General features: G+C 43.8%; 1 protein-coding gene across 16 annotated transcripts in view; it reads left to right on the top strand.

The window, feature by feature from the left end:
* The first annotated feature begins 18100 nt into the window (after window positions 1-18100).
* The window catches only part of CELF1 (CUGBP Elav-like family member 1), a 74903-nt gene continuing 74375 nt past the window's right edge, over window positions 18101-18628 (top strand). For 9 of the 16 annotated variants that reach the window (XM_045485193.1, XM_045485189.1, XM_045485188.1 and 6 more), the window contains exon 1: window positions 18101-18269. The gene's annotated coding sequence lies outside the window, so the exon portion shown is untranslated. The remainder of the gene's footprint in view (window positions 18270-18628) is intronic. The other 7 variants (XM_045485198.1, XM_045485197.1, XM_045485196.1 and 4 more) reach the window with 5 other exon arrangements.

Below are 18628 nucleotides of genomic sequence, written 5' to 3'. Positions count from 1 at the left end.
TATGGCCCTCCCCCCATTCCCCACCCTCCCGATCGGCCACAACTCGTTGCTCCCTCCTGCCCAAACCGCAGTGTGTATGCGTGTATGTATATAAAGAAAAAAATATATAAATATAATATCTGCAACAAATTATGAAGATATATTAAGAAAATACTGTGATAAGCTTGCATGTAAAAACTGCAACCTACAGAGAGGTAAGAGGAATGGGTCTAACGCTGGCTATTTACATTTAAATGAAATGTGCATCTGGTGCTTTTTAAAAACGTTTCTTTTCTCCTTGTAAAAGTAATACATACATATTCAGGGTGCCTGGCTGGCTCAGCCGGTGGAGCGTGAGACTCGATCTCGGAGTCTGAATTGGAGCTCCACCTTAGGGATAGAGTTTACTTAAGAAATAAAAAATAAAAACTAATACATACTCATAACAACTGGAAAATACAAAGAAGTCGAATTTATTCTAATTACTTATAATTCCACCACCTCAAATACATGTTTTCTTCCAATTTCCTATGGGTACCACTAGAAAAACCTTTTTTGTAACAACTTTACTGAGATATAATTCATATACAATTCACCCATTTAAAGTGTAGAGTTCCCTGGTTTTTAACATATTCAGAGAGTTGTGCAATCCTCACCACAACCAATTTTAGAACATATTCCTTAATACCCAAAAAATCCCATATTCCCCTCCCCCCAGCCCTAGGTAACTACTAATTTACTCTTATAGATTTGCCTGTTCTGGACATCTCAAATAAATGGACTCCTACAATATGTGTCCTTTGTGTCTGGCTTCTCTCAGCATACTGTTTTCATGATTCATCCATGCTGTAGCAGGTTCAGTGCTGTATTTATTGCTGGGTAATATTCCATTGTATGGATATACCACATTTTGTTTCCTCATTTATCAGTTGAAAGATACTTTGACTGTTTCCACTTTTTGGCCATTTTGAATAATGCTGCTGTGAACTTTCATATACAAGTTTTTGTGTGGACATAAAAAGACATTTTCATTTCTCTTGGATATCTACCTAAGAGTGGAATTGTTGGTCATATGATAACACTATGGGGTGTGTGTATACCATTAAATAAAAAAATCATTGGGCTCCTGCATAGCTCAGTTGGTTAAGAGTCCAACTTCTCCTCAGGTCATGATCTCATGGTTGTGGATTCCAGTCCCGTGTCGGGCTCTGTGCTGACAGCTCTGAGCCTGGAGCCTGCTTCAGATTCTGTCTCCTTCTCTCTCTGCCCCTTCCCCGTTCGCACTCTGTCTCTCTCTCAAAAAATTGAATAAACATTAAAAATAATTAGGAATACCTTTAAAAAAATCATTGCAATCATGTTGATAAAATTTTGTATCACAATTTTTTTCATGAAATGTGCCATAAGCGTTTGCTGTGTTATTACACTGTCTTTACCATTTAAAATGAACCTAATTACTATACCATGTGATCATTCTATTACTGGACATTCAGGATATTTCCAAATGTTTTTTTATAATTCTAGCATGAAATTTTTTTCTATATTTCTATATTTTCCATATTTAGAATTACTATATTAGCAGGGTGCCTGGGTGGCCACTCAACACTGGTTTAGTGTCTGACTTTTGATTTCAGCTTAGATTGTAATCTTGCATATCATGGGTTTGAGCCCTGCATCAGGTTCTGCACACAGTGCGGAGTCTGCTTGAGATTGTCTCCCTATCTCTCTCCCCCTCCCCTGCTTGCTGTCTTGCTCTCGCTCTCTGTCTCTCAAATTAACTTAAAAAAAATTATTAGGATAGGCTCCTAAAGTGGAATTACTATTTCAAAGGATCATTTACAATGTTTGCTCTAAATTTTTTTTTTCAACGTTTTATTTTATTTTTGGGACAGAGACAGAGCATGAACGGGGGAGGGGCGGAGAGAGAGGGAGACACAGAATCGGAAACAGGCTCCAGGCTCTGAGCCATCAGCCCAGAGCCTGACGCGGGGCTCGAACTCACGGACCGCGAGATCGTGACCTGGCTGAAGTCGGACGCTTAACCGACTGCACCACCCAGGCGCCCCTACAGTGTTTGCTTTATATGAAGTACATAGCCTAAAAAGCTCCATCCTTACCCCCAAGCTCACTCTTCAGAAATATAGATTCTTAGATACATATATTTTCCAACATTTTGTGATGAACCGTCTCATGATAAATTAAAAACTGAAAAAGGAATAAATTGAGCAGGAAAAACCCATATAACCACCATCTAAATTCAACAATTAACACTTTGTTTTATCACATATTCACCCAACAATCTGTTCTATTTTTTTTTAAGATTTTAAATTGTTTTTTTAAGTTTTTATTTATTTTGAGAGAGAGTGACAGAGAGAGAGAGAGAGAAGATCCCAAGCAAGCCCCTAGCCAGCAGCCCAGAGCAGTGCCAGCCTGCTCGGGATTCTCTCTCCCTCTCTCTCTCTGCCCCTCCTGCATTTGCACACACTCTAATTCACACGCGCGCTCTCTCTCTCTCAAAATAAATAAATAAATGTGGAAGGAATGATAGAAACTCAGCATTTTGAAATCCCTCGTCAGATAATTGATCCAGTCAATGGTCGTCAGTGGACAAAAAGCATTAGATGAAATGCTGATCGGAAACTTTACCTGGAGGGATCAGGCTCTTGCCACGGGAACCGATCACTGATTGATCCCTGCATTGCTGAAAGCAGGACAACCTGACATCAGATGCCTCCAGAAGTCCACAGCCTCAACCTCAACTCATTCGAACCTGAATTTAAGCAGGCCTGAAGAGCTAACTTTCTTTTTCTTTTTCTAATATATTTTAAAAGTTTATTCATTTATTTTGAGAGAGAGAGTGAGCATGTGCGTGGGAGGAACAGACAGAGAGGGAGAGAGAGAAAATCCCAAGCAGGCTCCGTGCTGTCAGCACAGAGCCCCATGTGGGGCTCCAACTGAAATCAAGAATCAGATGCTTTAGCTGACTGAGTCACCCAGGCACCCCTCTTTTTTTTTAATGACAGCTCTTTATTTTTATTTTAATTTCACTACCTAAGAGATTGAATATCTTTTATTTTTATACACAAGTCTATGTAAGAAGTTTTTCTAACTGATTCATTTTTTGTGTGCATTTACATACTATTTTATATTTTGTAGTTTAATCATACATACACACACTTTGGTCTTATATTGTTCGTGCAGTGAAACCAAAATCTTTTTTAAAAAATTTTTAATTCCAGTTTAGTTAACATATAGTGTTATAAGGAGCTAACTTTCATTTACAGCAAAGGTAAGTGATAGAAGGATGAGTTAATGTCATCACATGGAACAACAGACAAATCCAGAGTATAGATATTCTACAGGGACAGTCGATTCTGTTTCTGCAAGGCAAAAGCATGGGGGTTGGGGGGGGGGGGGAGAATGGGAGGTCCACTGCCTCAGATCAGGAATCCTAGAGACGTGTTAACCAAAAGTAAGTATGGACAGTCTGGATCCTAACTGAAATGAATCATCTATTAAAAGACATGTTTTGGGGGGCTCCTAGCTGGCTCAGAACAGCATGTGACTCTTGCTGGTGAGTTTGAGCCCCACATTGGGTGTATAGATTACTTAATTTTTTTTAATCTTTTTCTTTTTTTTCTTTTTACAAAAAAATGTTTTGTTTATTTTTGAGAGAAAGAGAGCAAGCAGGGGAGGGGCAGAGAGAGGAGAACAGAGGATCCAAAGCACGCTCTGCATCCCCCACCAATGTGGGGCTCGAACTCACAGACCACGAGATCATAACCTGAGCCAAAGTTGGACGCTCAACCCACTGAACCCAGGAGCCCCAGGTGTATAGATTACTTAAATAAAAATAAAACTTAAAAAAAAAAAGTCTTGTTTTTGAAATAATTGGAGACCTTTGATTATGGATGGAGATAATACCAAAGAATTATTGCTAATTTTATTAATGTGGTCATGGCATTGTTGCTGTGTAAGAAAATGCCTATAAATTTATTTATTACATGCTTAGTAAGATATGTAGACATACATGACATATGTGGGATTTGCATCAAAGTACTGTGCCAAGAAGAAAAGCAGATTAGACAAATATGGCAAAATATAAATCATTGTTTAATCCAAGTGATGTTCTATGGGGACTCATTATGCCCTTCTGCTTACTTTTTAAAAATATTTCATAATAAAAACTAAAGATGTATGTATGTAAAAACAATACATATATTGTTACATGGAAATGTATGCTTAATAAAATTGGTAATATAGCAACTAGTCTTTTATGACTTTTTCATTAAAGGTTCAATCACACAAGGGGCACCTAGGGGGCTCAGTTGGTTAAACATCCAACTTTGGCTCGGGTCATGATTTCTCAGTGTGTGAGTTTAAGCCCTGTGTCCAGCTCTGTGCTGACAGCTCGGAACCTGGAGCCCGCTTCGGATTCTGTGTCTTCCTCTCTCTCTGCCCCTCCCCCGCTCACCCTCTGTCTGTCTCTTTCTCAAAAATAAATAAAACATTAAAGAAAATTTTTGTTAAATAAACAAGGAGTTTAGTGTGTTTTTTGTATGTTTTTTTGTTTTTGGGTTTCAGCTTTTATGCAAACATTTTATTGTCATTCCCTCTACCCTGGTTTTGCTTTATAGTTTCTGATCATAATAGTAACATATGTTCGTTATAAAAAATGCAAGCACTTCAAAATTATATATGAAAAGTGAGAGTTTCCTGTAATCTTACCTCTGGAGATAATTACTATTTCAGTTAGATGCATATCCCCCTCGTGATTCTTGTTTTTCTTTTTAGAGACTAACCGTCCACCAAAATTCTTTATATCCAACTCTCGGAATATCTGAGCTGTCATGTGCTTAGTGTGCCTTGAGGTAAAAAGTAATACAGGACTCAGTTACCTCCAATGGAGTGTGAGAGGAAGTGATGTGTGCCAGCTTCAGGACCAACAGGGCCTGGTCCATAACTCCTCCACGAGTCTCCTCCACACTCTTTTTCTCCTCTTCTGGGCTGGAGTAGTAATGAGGAAGACTGGAATCATCTCAGCAGGAACGAGTTATACCTAGCAGAGTCTCCATTAATCTGGGTCCCTAAATAATTACTTCGAGAAGAAGCTACTTCTCTCCATCCTCCCACTGCGAACATCTTCTCTAATCTGTTGAGGGAGAGAGAAATAAGTTTCTATTTTGTTTCGACTATTTACTTGAGGTCTAATTGTTGCAGCAGTTCGACTTATCCTAGCTAATATGCGTGCATTAGTCAGTTGTAATGTGAAGACCAAATCTCTTATTTAAGAGAGAGAGAGAGAGAGAGAGAGAGTGCAAGTGTGAGCAGGGGAGGGGGCAGAGTGGAGAGATAGAGAGAATCTTAAGCAGGCTCCATGCTCAGCACAGAGCCCCATGAGGGGCTTGATTCCACAACCCTGGGATCATGACCTGAGCCGAAATTGAGAGTTGGATGCTCAACCGACTGAGTTACCCAGGCTCCCTTCAAATCTTTTTTTCTTTTTCTTTTTTTTTTTTTAATGTTTATTTATTTTTGAGACAGAGAGAGACAGAGCATGAACAGGGGAGGGGCAGAGAGAGAGGGAGACACAGAATCCGAAACAGGCTCCAGGCTCTGAGCCGTCAGCACAGAGCCCGACGCGGGGCTCGAACTCACGGACCGTGAGATCATGACCTGAGCCGAAGTCGGATGCTTAACCGACCAAGCCACCCAGGTGCCCCAAATCTTTTTAAAAATTATATCAAGGGGCGCCTGGGTGGCGCAGTCGGTTAAGCGTCCGACTTCAGCCAGGTCACGATCTCGCGGTCCGGGAGTTCGAGCCCCGCGTCGGGCTCTGGGCTGACGGCTCAGAGCCTGGAGCCTGTTTCCGATTCTGTGTCTCCCTCTCTCTCTGCCCCTCCCCCGTTCATGCTCTGTCTCTCTCTGTCCCAAAAATAAATAAACGTTGAAAAAAAAATTAAAAAAAAAATTATATCAAAATATACGTGCTATAAAATATGCAATTCTAACCATTTAAAAAATTGTTTTAATGTTTTTTCATTTTTGAGAGAGACAGAGCGCGAGACAGGGAGGGGCAGAGAGAGAGGGAGACACAGAATCCGAAGCAGGCTCCAGGCTCTGAGCTGTCAGCACAGAGCCCGACAGGGGGTCTGAACCCATGAACCGTGAGCTAAAGTTGGATGCCTAACCAACTGAGCCACCCCAGCGCCCCAAAACCATTTTTAACTAGGCCGTTCATTGGCATCAAGTACATTGACGTTGTGCAACCATCACTGAAGTCCATCTCCAAAACTTTTTTCATCTTCCCAGACTGAAACTCTGTACCTATAAAGCAACTCCCCATGGGGCACCTGGCTGGCTCAGTCCTTAGAGCATCTGACTCTTGATCTTGGGGTCTTGAGTTCAAGACCCACATTGGACACAGAGATTTCTTAAAAAGTAATTTAATTAATTAAAAAAATAAAGAACTCCCCATACCACCCTCCCTCCAGCCTCTGGCAACCACCATTCTACTTTTTTTCCTCCTCTCTATCTTTTTTCAAGTTTATTTATTTATTTTGAGAGAGCGAGAGAGTGTGCATGCTCATAGGAGAAAGCAGGAGCAAGGGGGGTGGGCAGAGATCAACATAGAGTGTTCTGTTGGTTTCAAGTGTACAATATAATGATTAAACAACTCTATACAATGCAGTACTCAGTGCTGGTCGTAAGTAGTACTATTTTTTGTTAAGGTTTAACTTTTTGGTGGGGTGGGGCTCCTGGGTGGCTCAGTCGGTTGGGCCCCTGACTTTGGCTCAGGTCATGATCTTTAGGTTTGTGGGTTCCAGCCCTGGGTGAGGTCTGTGTTGACAGTTCAGAGCCCAGAGCCCGCTTTGGATTTTGTATCTCCCTCCCTTTCTGCCCCACCTCTGGCCATGCTCTGTCTCTCTCTCTCTCTCTGAAATAAATAAACATAAAAATAATTTTTTAAACATTTTTTTATGTTTATTTTATTTATTTATTTATTTTTGGGACAGAGAGAGACAGAGCATGAACGGGGGAGGGGCAGAGAGAGAGGGAGACACAGAATCGGAAACAGGCTCCAGGCTCTGAGCCATCAGCCCAGAGCCCGACGCGGGGCTCGAACTCCCGGACCGCGAGATCGTGACCTGGCTGAAGTCGGATGCTTAACCGACTGCGCCACCCAGGGGCCCCATTTTTATGTTTATTTTTGAGAGAGAGACCGAGCACAAGCCAGGGAGGGGCAGAGAGAGAGGGAGACACAGAATCCGAAACAGGCTCCAGGCTCTGAGCTGTCAGCACAGAGCCCAACATGGCGCTTGAACTCGCAGAATGGGAGCTCACAACCCGAGGTGAAGTCGGATGCTTAACTGAATGAGCTACCCAGGCACCCAAGATTTATTTTTAAGTAATCTCTATACCCCATTTGGGGCTCGAACTCATAACTCTGAAATGAAGAGTTGCGTGTTCCTGTGACTGAGCCAGCCAGACACCCCTTGATGCCCAACTCTTACCTAATTTGGGAACACAGATGATCTACTGAGTCATATAACAAACCTCAGAAAGGGCAAGTGAGCACATAGCAACAGACACCAGGGGATTCAAATGCCGTCAGGAGTTTCTGTCTCTCACTACTTCTTCCCAGGCCCACATCTCCCCATATTTATCTCCTACTGGAAACCTCCCTTCCCTTAGTTGTTAACAACATGGAATAATTGAATATACATGTATATTTCTTTAAAACGTAATTCAGGGGCACCTGGGTAGCTCAGTTGGTTAAGCATCTGACTTTGGCTCTCACAGTTCCTAAGTTCTAGCCCAGAATCGGGCTCTCTGCTTCAGATCCTCTGTTGCCCCCTCATTCTGCCCCTTCCCCCCATCAAAGATAAATAAACATAAAAAAAAAAAAACAACAACAAGATAAACGGGAATTTTGTAACTTGCTTCTTAGCACTTAATTGTGTCTTTTTTTTTTTTTTTTTTTTTTTTAAGATTTATTTATTTTTGAGAGAGAGAGAAAGAAAGAGCCCCTGATGCAGGGCTCAAACTCATGAACCTCAAGGCCATGACCTGAGTGGAGATCAAGAGTCAGATGCTTAACAGTCTGAGCCATCCAGGTGTCCCTTAATTGTGTGTTTTTAAAAAATTTTTTTTAATGTTTATTTATTTTTGAGAGAGACAGAAACAGAATGCTAGCGGGTTAGGGGCAGAGAGAGAGGGAGACACAGAATCCGGAGCAGGCCACAGGCTCTGAGCTGTCAGCACAGAGCCCAACATGGGGCTCGAACTCACAAGCTGTGAGATCGTAACCTGAGCCGAAGTCAGACGCTCGACTGACTGAGCCACCCAGGCACCCCTTAATTGTGTATTTTTAACATCTTTCCATGTCAGTCTCTCCCTCTCTCTCCCTCTCCCTCTCTCTCTCTTTCTCTATACATATATATGTATATGTATATGTATATGTATATGTATATGTATATTTTTTTTTAATTTTTTTTTCAACGTTTATTTATTTTTGGGACAGAGAGAGACAGAGCATGAACAGGGGAGGGGCAGAGAGAGAGGGAGACACAGAATCGGAAACAGGCTCCAGGCTCTGAGCCATCAGCCCAGAGCCTGACGCGGGGCTCGAACTCACGGACCGCAAGATCGTGACCTGGCTGAAGTCGGACGCTTAACCGACTGCGCCACCCAGGCGCCCCATGTATATGTATATATTTTTTAAGATTTTATTTTTAAGTAATCCCTACACCCAACCTAGGGCTCAAATTCACAACCCAGAGATCTCTAGAGTCACATGCTCCACTGGACTGAGCCAGCGAGGTGCCCCTATATATATTTTTTTCTGATGGCTTTTGATATACCAATATTTAATTGAACCATCATTTCTTTTTTCATTTCTCACTGTTATAATCTGAATAGTTACAGAATATTTACTTTAATTTTTTTTAATTTATGTTTTTATTTTATTTTTGAGAGAGAGAGAGAGAGAGAGAGACAGCAGGGGAGGGGCAGAGAGAGTGGAGACAGAATCCAAAGCAGCCTCCACGCTCTGAGCTGTCAGCCCAGAGCCCGATGCGGGGCTCGAACCCGCAAACTACGAGATCATGACCTGAGCCAGTCAGATGCTCAACTGACTGAGCCACCCAGGTACCCCCAGAATATTTAAAAACAGCATTTTAGTGGTGCCTGGGTGGCACAGTCAGTTGAGTGTCTGACTTCGGCTCAGGTCATGATCTCTCATCTTGTGAGTTAGAGCCCCACATTGGGCTCTGCGCTGACAGGCTGGAGCCGGCTCTAGATTCTATGTCTCCCACGCTGTCTGCCCCTTCCCCGCTCAGACTCTATCTCTCTTTCTCAAAAATAAATAAACATTAAAAAAATTAAATAAGTAAATAAATAAATTAGCATTTTATGGGTGCCTGGCTGGCTCAGTTGGAAGAGCATGTGTGTTTGAGCCTCATGTTGGGTGTAGAGATTCCTTAAATGAATAAATAAAAACTTAAAAAAAAAAACTTTTAAAAACTAGCATTATATATATTATATACATATAAATATAAGATAGATTGATAGATAGAAATGATTTAAATTAAAAGCTCCAACACGCATTGTTTCAGGTAGATGGTATTGCTATCTATATCTTCATTCCATTTATTTAGTCACTTCAAGTAACTTCGAGTTCATCAATTTACAATGAGGTATAGAGCCCACCCAGGATGAGACAGAATGTGTCCCAAGTTAGAAGAGGACTGTATGGCTCCTCAGTGATGTCTCCCGTAAATTTTATTCTTTTCTTTTATTTTTTTTTTAATTTGAGAGAGAGAGAGAGAGAGAGAGAGAGAGAGAGAGAGAGCTCAAGGGGGAAAGAAGAGTAGAGGGACAGAGAGAGAATCTTACTCAAGCAGGCTCTATGCTTAGCATGGAGCTTGACGAGAAGCTTGATCCCATGACCCTGGGATCATGACCTGAGTCAAAATCAAGAGGGGGCCAGTCAACCAACAGAGCCACTCAGGCTCCCCAGTGATGTCTTCCTGTAGAGCACCAGTGCTCCACTGTACAATTAAGGTTTTCTTCCCAATACTTGAATGTGACCTTCTGGATCCCCTGGCTGTTGCTGACTTTGTTGCCATTTTGTTGTCTAGGATGTTGACCCAAGCTTCTTGGCCCCTCTCCTGTAGGCCATGCATGTGAGATTCAGGATAGCTGACCAATCAGAATTCGGGATACTTGCTTAAAGGAAGAACCTTCAGGGGCACCTGGGTGGCTCAATTGGTTAAGCATCCAACTTCAACTCAGGTCATGATCTCACAGTTCGTGGGTTCGAGCCCCATGTCAGGCTCTGTGCTGACAGTTCAGAGCCTAGAGCCCGCTTCAGATTCTGTGTCTCCCCCTCTCTCTGCCCCTTGCCCATGCATGGTTTGTCTCTCTCTCTCTGTCTCTCAAAATTAAATAAATATTAAAAAAAAAAATAGAGGAACCTTCATTCCAGCATAAGCTGTCCTGAATCCTACTGCAGAAACTGTTTTCTTTCTGGGGATGGTGAATCCTAGATCATGGCCAACAAGCAGATGTTCTAAGTGGCTTCCTCTGAGACTTTATCCCTAAGAGGGAGCCATCTGGTCACTTGCTTTTTCTCACCTTTCTAATAGCTGCTCCATCTCCTCAAGGGCTGTTGTAAAATCATCTACTTGACTGTTACAGAAAGCCCGCTCGTCTAGGAACCAGGCCCTCTCTTATTCTTTCACCTTCAACTCTATTTTTAAGGCCTGGAACTCCCCCGTCTGTTTTTTGGCTGTTTCCTTACAAAGCTTCAGCTCATCTTGCAAAGTGTCTACCAGCAACATGGAGCCCATGTGATCCCTGTGATGCCGGGGTCTCACTGCCTAAAACTGGGTTGAGGCCCTTGCCCAACTGTTGCCCTGAAACATCTCCAGTGACTCCACTATTGGGTCAGGCCCTTCAGTTCTTTCTGAGTTTCAGTGGACTTCCAGTGCGAGTGCTTGTTGATGGCCCCTAAGAGCTGGTTTTTGTTCTTCTTTTTAATATATATTTTGTTTAACATTTTAATGTTTATTTATTTATTTTTGAGAGAGAGAGCAGGGGAGGGGCAGAGAGAGAGGGAGACAGAGGATCCGAAGTGGGTTCTGCACTGACAGCAGAGAGCCCGATGTGGGACTGGAACTCATGAACCGTGAGACCATGACCCCAGGCAAAGTCGGATGCTTAACCGACTGAGCCACCCAGGCACTGCGAGACCTCGATCTTATCCTCTCATTCCGCTTACTCAATGGTTGGTAGCTCTTTTGGATGTTCCTTCTGACGGTGGTGTCTGCAGCTTCCACCTGAGACACAGAATCCAAAACAAGCTCCAGGCTGTGAGCTGTCAGCATAGAGCCTGACACGGGGCTTGAACTCATGAACCATGAGATCATGACCTGAGCCGAAGTTGGACACTTAACCAACTGAGTCACCCAGGGGCCCCTATTGTATTTCTATATTACAGGATATGTGCGGGGCCCCTGGGTGGCTCAGTTGGTTAAGTGTCTGACTTCGACTCAGGTCATGATCTCTCTGTCCATGAGTTTGAGCTCCACTTCAGGCTCTGTGCTGACAGCTCAGAGCCTGGAGCCTGTTTCAGATTCTGTGTCTCCCTCTCTCTGTGACCCTTCCCCATTCATGCTCTGTCTCTCTCTGTCTCAAAAATAAATAAACGTTTAAAAATATTTAAAAAAAAATAAAGGACATGTACATCTTTTTTTTTTTAAGATTTTCAAAAAGAATTTTTAAGTTTATTTATTTTGAGAGAGAAAGAGTGAGAGAGGAGGGGAGGGCACAAAGAGAGGGAGAGAGAGAATCCCAGGCAGGCTCCGCACTGTTGGTGCAGAGCCTCATGTGGGGCTCAAACTCAGGAACCATGAGATCATGACCTGAGCTGAAATGGAGTCAGCCACTTAACTGACTGAACCACCCAGGTGCCCCGATGTGTGCATCTTTTTAAGAGGGTCATAGGATATGTTTTCTAGTTTTGTTGAGTATAACTGACATATGCTACACTACACATACTTAAAGTATACACTTGAGGGGTGACTGGCTGGTTCAGTTGGTGGAGCACATGACTCTTGATCTTGGCGTTGTAAGTTCGAGCGCCATGCTGGGTATAGACATTACTTAAAAAATCAAATCTTTTTTTTTTTTTTAAATGTGTATTTATTTTTGAGACAGGAAGAGACAGAGCATGAACAGGGGAGGGTCAGAGAGAGGGAGACAAAGAATATGAAGCAGGCTCCAGGCTCTGAGCTGTCAGCACAGAGCCCGACGTGGGGCTAGAACTCACAGACCGCAAGATCATGACCTGAGCCGAAGTCGGCCGCCTAACCGACTGAGCCACCCAGGCACCCCCAAATCTTTTTTTTTTAATGAAGTATACACTTTAATACATTTTGATATATATATGTACTTGTGAAACCATTCCCACAGTGAAGATAATAGAACATATCCATGCCCCCCCCAAAGTGTTCTCATGCCCCTTTGTAACCCCTTCTCCCCACACCTCCTAACTCCCTCACCCTGTTCCTTGGCAACCACTGATCTGCTATAGGTTAATTATCATTTTCAAGAATTTTATAGAAATGGGGTGCCTGGGTGGCTCAGTTAGGAGGTAGGCTCTTGATTTTGGCTCAGGTCATGTTCTCACAGTTTGTAAGATAGAGCCCCCCACCCCATGGGACTCTGCACTGACAGAGGAGAGGCTGCTTGGGATTCTCTCTCTTCCTCTCTGCCCCCTCCCAATCGCAGTCTTTGCCTCTCTCAAAATAAATAAATAAACATTAAACAAAAGAATTTTATATAGATGTGAATGTTTTTCATTTTAATGATTATCATTAAATTATCCTCCAATATGGCTGTGTGTGTGTATACACCAAGACTGCCTATTTCTAACAACTGCATCAATCCTTTATTTCTATTTATTGATGGATTGATTTAAAATTTATTTTGAGAGAGAGAGAGAGAGCATGCGCACATGAGCAGGGGAGGAACTGGGGGAAAAACGGAGAGACAGAATCCCAAGCGGGCTGCCAGCGCAGAGCCCGACTTGGGGCTTGAACTCACAAACCCGTGAGATCAAGACCTGAGCTGAAACCAAGAGTTGGATGCTTAACTGACTGAGCTACACCTAGGCAACCTCCATCAACCTTTTAAATTTAATTATTTAATTTATTTCCCATTCTGAGAGGAAAAAACCCATATTGTTTTAATTAATTATTAATTAATTAATTAATTAATTAATATTTAGAGAGAGAGTGGAGCCCAATGCACGACTCTATCTCATGACCATAAGATCATGACCTGAGCCAAAATCAAGAGTCAGACGCTTGACCAAGCCATCCAGGTGCCCCCAAAATAATCATTAATTTTTTTTTTAAGTTTTGAGATACAGTGGGGAGGGGCAAAGAGAGAAGGGGGCAGAGGATCCCAAGCCGGCTCTGTGCTGACACTAGGGAGCCTGATGCGGGGCTTGAACTAAGAAACCGGGCGATATTATGACCTGAGCCCAAATCGGACACTTAACAGACTGAGCCACCCAGGCACCCCAATTTTTTAAAGTGTATTTATTTATTTTGAGAGAGAGAGCTCAAGCAGGGGAGGGGCAGAGAGAAAGAGAGAGAGAGGATCCCAAGCATGCTGTTAGCACAGAGCCCAATACCTGGCTAGAACTCACAAACCGTGAGATTATACCAGAGCTGAAATTCAGAGTCAGCAGCTGAACCAACTGAGCCACCCAGGTGCCTTTCTCCCTTCCTCCCTTCCTTCCTTCCTTCCTTCCTTCCTTCCTTCCTTCCTTCATGACAGACAGTGTGTGCACGTGAGTGCAGGGGAGGAGCAAAGAGAGAGGGAGAGAGAGAGAATATTTTTTCTTTTTTTTTTTTGCTGTCCACTGTATTTTACTTCATTTTCTTTCTTTCTTTCTTTCTTTCTTTCTTTCTTTCTTTCTTTCTTTCTTTCTTTCTTTCTTGCTTTCTCTCTTTTTAAAATTTTGTTAACATACAGTGCAGTATTGGTTTCAGGAGTAGAATTCAGTGATTCATCACTTACAACACCCAGTGCTCATCACAAGTGCCCTCCTTAGTACCCATTGCCCATTTAGCCCATCTTCCCCCCCACCTCCCTCTGTCAACCCAGAGTGTGTAGGAGAAACAGAATCTTAAGCAGGTTCCGTGCCCATCTTGGAGTCCCTGGGGCTTGCTCTCATGACCATGAGATTGTGACCTGAATCGAAATTGAGTCAGATGCTCCACCAATTGAGCCACCCAGATGCCTGTATTTTTCATTCATTCATTCATTCATTCATTCATTCATTCATTCATTCATTTTTAAACAAATGTTAATCAATTTGGAAGTCAAAACATGAAATAGGGGCTCCTGATTGACTCAGTCAGTGGAGCCTGCGAGTCTTGAACTCAGGGTTGTGAGTTTGGGCCCCTTAATGGATATAGAGATTGCTTAAAAATAAAATCTTGGGGTGCCTGGGTGGCTCAGTTGGTTAAGCGGCCGACTTCGGCTCAGGTCATGGTCTCACAGTCCGTGAGTTAGAGCCCCGCGTCGGGCTCTGTGCTGACAGCTCAGAGCCTGGAGCCTGTTTCAGATTCTGTGTCTCCCTCTCGCTGACCCTCCCCTGTTCATGCTCTGTCTCTCTCTGTCTCAAAAATAAATAAAACGTTAAAAAAAATTAAAAAAAAATAAAATCTTTAAAATAGAAGCATCCTACAACCCAGCAGTTGCACTACTAGGTATTTATTCAAAGGATACAAAAATGCTGACGCAAAGGGGCACACGCACCCCAATATCTATAGCAGTGCTATCAACAGTAGTCAAATTATGGAAAGAGCCCAAATGTCCATCAACAGATGAATGGATAAAGAAGATGGTGGTCTACGTATACAATGGAGTATTACTCGATGATCAAAAAGAATGAAGCCTTGCCATTTGCAACAACATGGATTGAACTAGAGGGTATTATGCTAAGCGAAACAAGTCAGTCATAGACAAATTTATGATTTCACTCACATGTGGAATTTAAGAAACACAAGAGATGAACATAGGGGAAGGGAAGGAAAAATAAGAGAAAAAACAGAGAGGGAGGCAAACTATAAGAGACTCTGAAATACAGAGAACAGACTGAGAGTTGCTGGAGGGGTGTTGGGTGAGGGGATGAGTCAATGGGTGATGGGCATTAAGGAGAGTATTTGTTGGGATGAGCACTGGGTGTTATATGGAAGCAATGAATCACTGGGTTCTACTCCTGAAACCAATACTACACTGTATGTTAACTAACTGGAATTTAAATTAAAAAAATAAAGAAAAGAGCATATGGGACAGATATGCGCTTTTGTGTTTATTGCAGCATTATTCACACTAGCCAAGATATGGAAACAAGTGCCCATCAATAGATGAATGGATAAGGATGTGGCATAAGGAGCACCCCTCTATTTGCTAGATGGAATGATGCTGGATTTGTGAATCATTTAATAAAACTAATTAGATCTTTTTTTTTTTTTTTCAACGTTTATTTATTTTTGGGACAGAGAGAGACAGAGCATGAACGGGGGAGGGGCAGAGAGAGAGGGAGACACAGAATCGGAAACAGGCTCCAGGCTCTGAGCCATCAGCCCAGAGCCCGACGCGGGGCTCGAACTCACGGACCGTGAGATCGTGACCTGGCTGAAGTCGGACGCTTAACCGACTGCGCCACCCAGGCACCCCAAAACTAATTAGATCTTTAAAAAAATAAAATCTTTAAATAAAATAGGAAGGTTTTCATACATGTTTGCATCTCAAGCTTTTTGTGTTTGGACTGTCCTATATTTTGTCTGTGCTGTGAAGCCCTTTTAAGTTATAAGAGCCTATGTATGGTTGTTTTTAAGTTTATTCATTTAAGTAATCTCTACCCCCAATGTTGGACTTTAACTCACAACCCTGAGATCAGGAGTCTCATGCTCTTCCAACTGAGCCATCCAGGCACCCCCTATTTGTGTTTTTCATGTAACTGTCATGCCCCCTCCCCACCCACCTACCACTTTGGGCTGATAGGATGTGGCCTTCCTTGGTAACTAGATGCAAAGGTTACACCAGTACCCTGCAATGAGTAGACTTCCTCTCTGTCAATGGGAGTAAGTCAAGATAAAATAGGGAAAAGTTTCTGGTTGCCCTTCACAAAATACCTATTGAAAAACAAAACCAAACAAAATCCTAGAGAGATAAGAGTAAGAAATGGGTGTGATCCCTACTTTGATTTAACTCATGGGCAGGTTCCAGGTAGCTTCTGAAGCTTAAACAATTCATTCTCTTTTTTCATATCCAGCAGCTAGATATGCTTATTCATGAATTAAGCAGTATTTATTGATGGGGGAGGGGAATTTGGGTGTAGATGGTCAAAAGGTACAAACTTTTAGTTAGAAGATAAATAAGTACTATTGATGTAATGTACAACAGGATGACCATAGTTAACACTGTGGTATGGTATATGGGAAAGTTGTTAAAAGAGTAGATTGTAAGAATTCTCATCACAAGGAAGAAAACTTTTTTTTTTTTTTAATCTATAGGAGATGATGGGTATTAACTAAACTTATTATGGTAATAATTTCAACATATATGTAAGTCAAATTAAGAAAATCAATATTTTTTAAGCACCATTATTCTAGGCCCTGAGGATATAAAACAGACAGTATCCCCATCTCTGTAGAATTCACCTTCTGGTTGGGGAAGACTACAAATAAAATAAGTAAAATATGAAGTATAAAATATACTATGTTAGTGATTAGTGCTTTGGATAAAGACAAAGCAGAAAAGGGGGATTGGAAGGATGGGTGTATGTGTGTGTATTTTATTTTTACTGCCTTCAGTGTGTGTGTGTGTGTGTGTGTGTGTAATTTTTTTTTTTTTTTTTAAGCAGGCCTCACGCCTAGTGTGGAGCCCAACACTGGGCTTGAACTCACAACCCTGAAATCAAGACCTGAGCTGACAGTTTAGCGACCAGCTTTGGCTCAGATCATGATCTCACAGTTTTGTGGGTTCCAACTGACAGTGCAGAGCCTGCTTGGGAGTCTCTTTCTCTCCCTCTCTCTGCCCTCCCTGACGCCTGCTTTCTCTCTCAAAATAAGTAAAATTAAAAAACTTAAAAAAAAAAAGCTGAGATCAGGAGTTGAATGCTTAACGGACTGAGCCATCCAGGTGCCCCTGTATGTGTGTAATTTTTAAACAATTTAATTTTTAAAGTTTATTTATTTTGGGAGAGAGAGGGAGAGAGAGAGAGAGAGAGAGAGAGAGCGAGCGCCCATGAGCGGGGACAGAGAGAAGGAGAGAATCTTCAGCAGGCTCCAGGCTCAGCACTACCGGGCTCCATCTCATGACTGTGAGATCATGACCTGAGCCGAAATCAACCAGGGGACGCTTAACTGACCTAGCCACCCAGGTGCCCCATGGGCAATCAGTCTCTTAATAAGGACCCTTATGAGCTTCCTGACACTGCAGGGGTTTTTGCAAAGTCGTGCGGTCACACAGCGGTTCATCCTGCTAGAAAGCACTCCTCGAACTCTGAAAGCTCGCAACACACTTACATTCCACACCTCAGCAAAGAAAGAAGGAGGCCTGGATCCTGTTGCTTGTCTGCTGGAGCAGAAGGAGGGTGTGTTATGTGTCCAACGCTGGCCAAACACCAATCCATTCACTCATTCATTCATCACCTATTTTATTATGCGCATATTCAGTGCCAAGCTGAGGTCCTCGCCCACCAGGTCATCCAGAACTCCGGTGGGCATGGTGCGCAGAGCCGAGAACTTCAGATTCTCAGGCCAGGTCTTCCCACCCTTCCCTTCGGTAGGGCTCTGAGACAAAGAGAAGCGTCCCGGCAGATCGCCGGGCTGAGGGTTCCGCCCGCAGCCCGGGGGGCTTCGGCGCGCCTGCTTCTCCACTCCCCAGCCCGAGGGGGCGCTGCAGCGCTACTAGCTCTGCTAGCCCTTGCGCCGCGCTCCGCTCGGATCTGCTCTGCTGGCGGCACCGCGGTGGTACGTTCCCTCTCACTGCCCTCCCCCTCCTCCTCTGCCCTCCCCGCCGGTGGTAGGTGCCGGAAGTGCCGCCATTTTGGGGTGTTCTGCTCTGGCGGCAGCGGCAGCGGCGGCGGGACGCGGAGGCTCCCCTGGGACTCGGCCTCAGCAGCGAGGCGGCGGCGGCGGCGGCGGCTGCGGAGGCGCAGGCAGCAGCTGAGGCAGCGGCGGGCTCAGGTGCAGCCGCTGGTGAGTGCGGCCGCCGCGGGTTAACGGGCCGCGAGTGGGAGGGAGGGAGGGAAAAGAGGCAGGAGGGAGGCGCCGCGGGGCGGGTCCAGTCCTGGCGGCCGCGGGTCACAGGGCCCTTCGGGCGCGGCCGCTCTGGTTCCCCGCGCCTCAGGGCAGGTCGGCGATTTCTTCCCGCGTGTCGGGGTCCTCCGCTCCCCGGGTCCGGCCGCGCTTGTCCGGCGCGTGCCCCCGCGCCCAGGGAGACCCGCCCTCCTCGTGGCCTTGTCTCCTCTCCCCCGCGCCCTTTGCCTTCACCCTTCGGGCCCCGAGGGCTTCGTCCCCCGCCCAGGGATAGCTCCGTCCTCTTTTTTCCGGCCGCC

Source organism: Leopardus geoffroyi, chromosome D1, assembly GCF_018350155.1.
Source record: "Leopardus geoffroyi isolate Oge1 chromosome D1, O.geoffroyi_Oge1_pat1.0, whole genome shotgun sequence".
Taxonomy (NCBI): domain Eukaryota; kingdom Metazoa; phylum Chordata; class Mammalia; order Carnivora; family Felidae; genus Leopardus; species Leopardus geoffroyi.
Note: the sequence above shows the minus strand (reverse complement) of the source record. Positions and strands in the feature narration are given on the sequence as shown.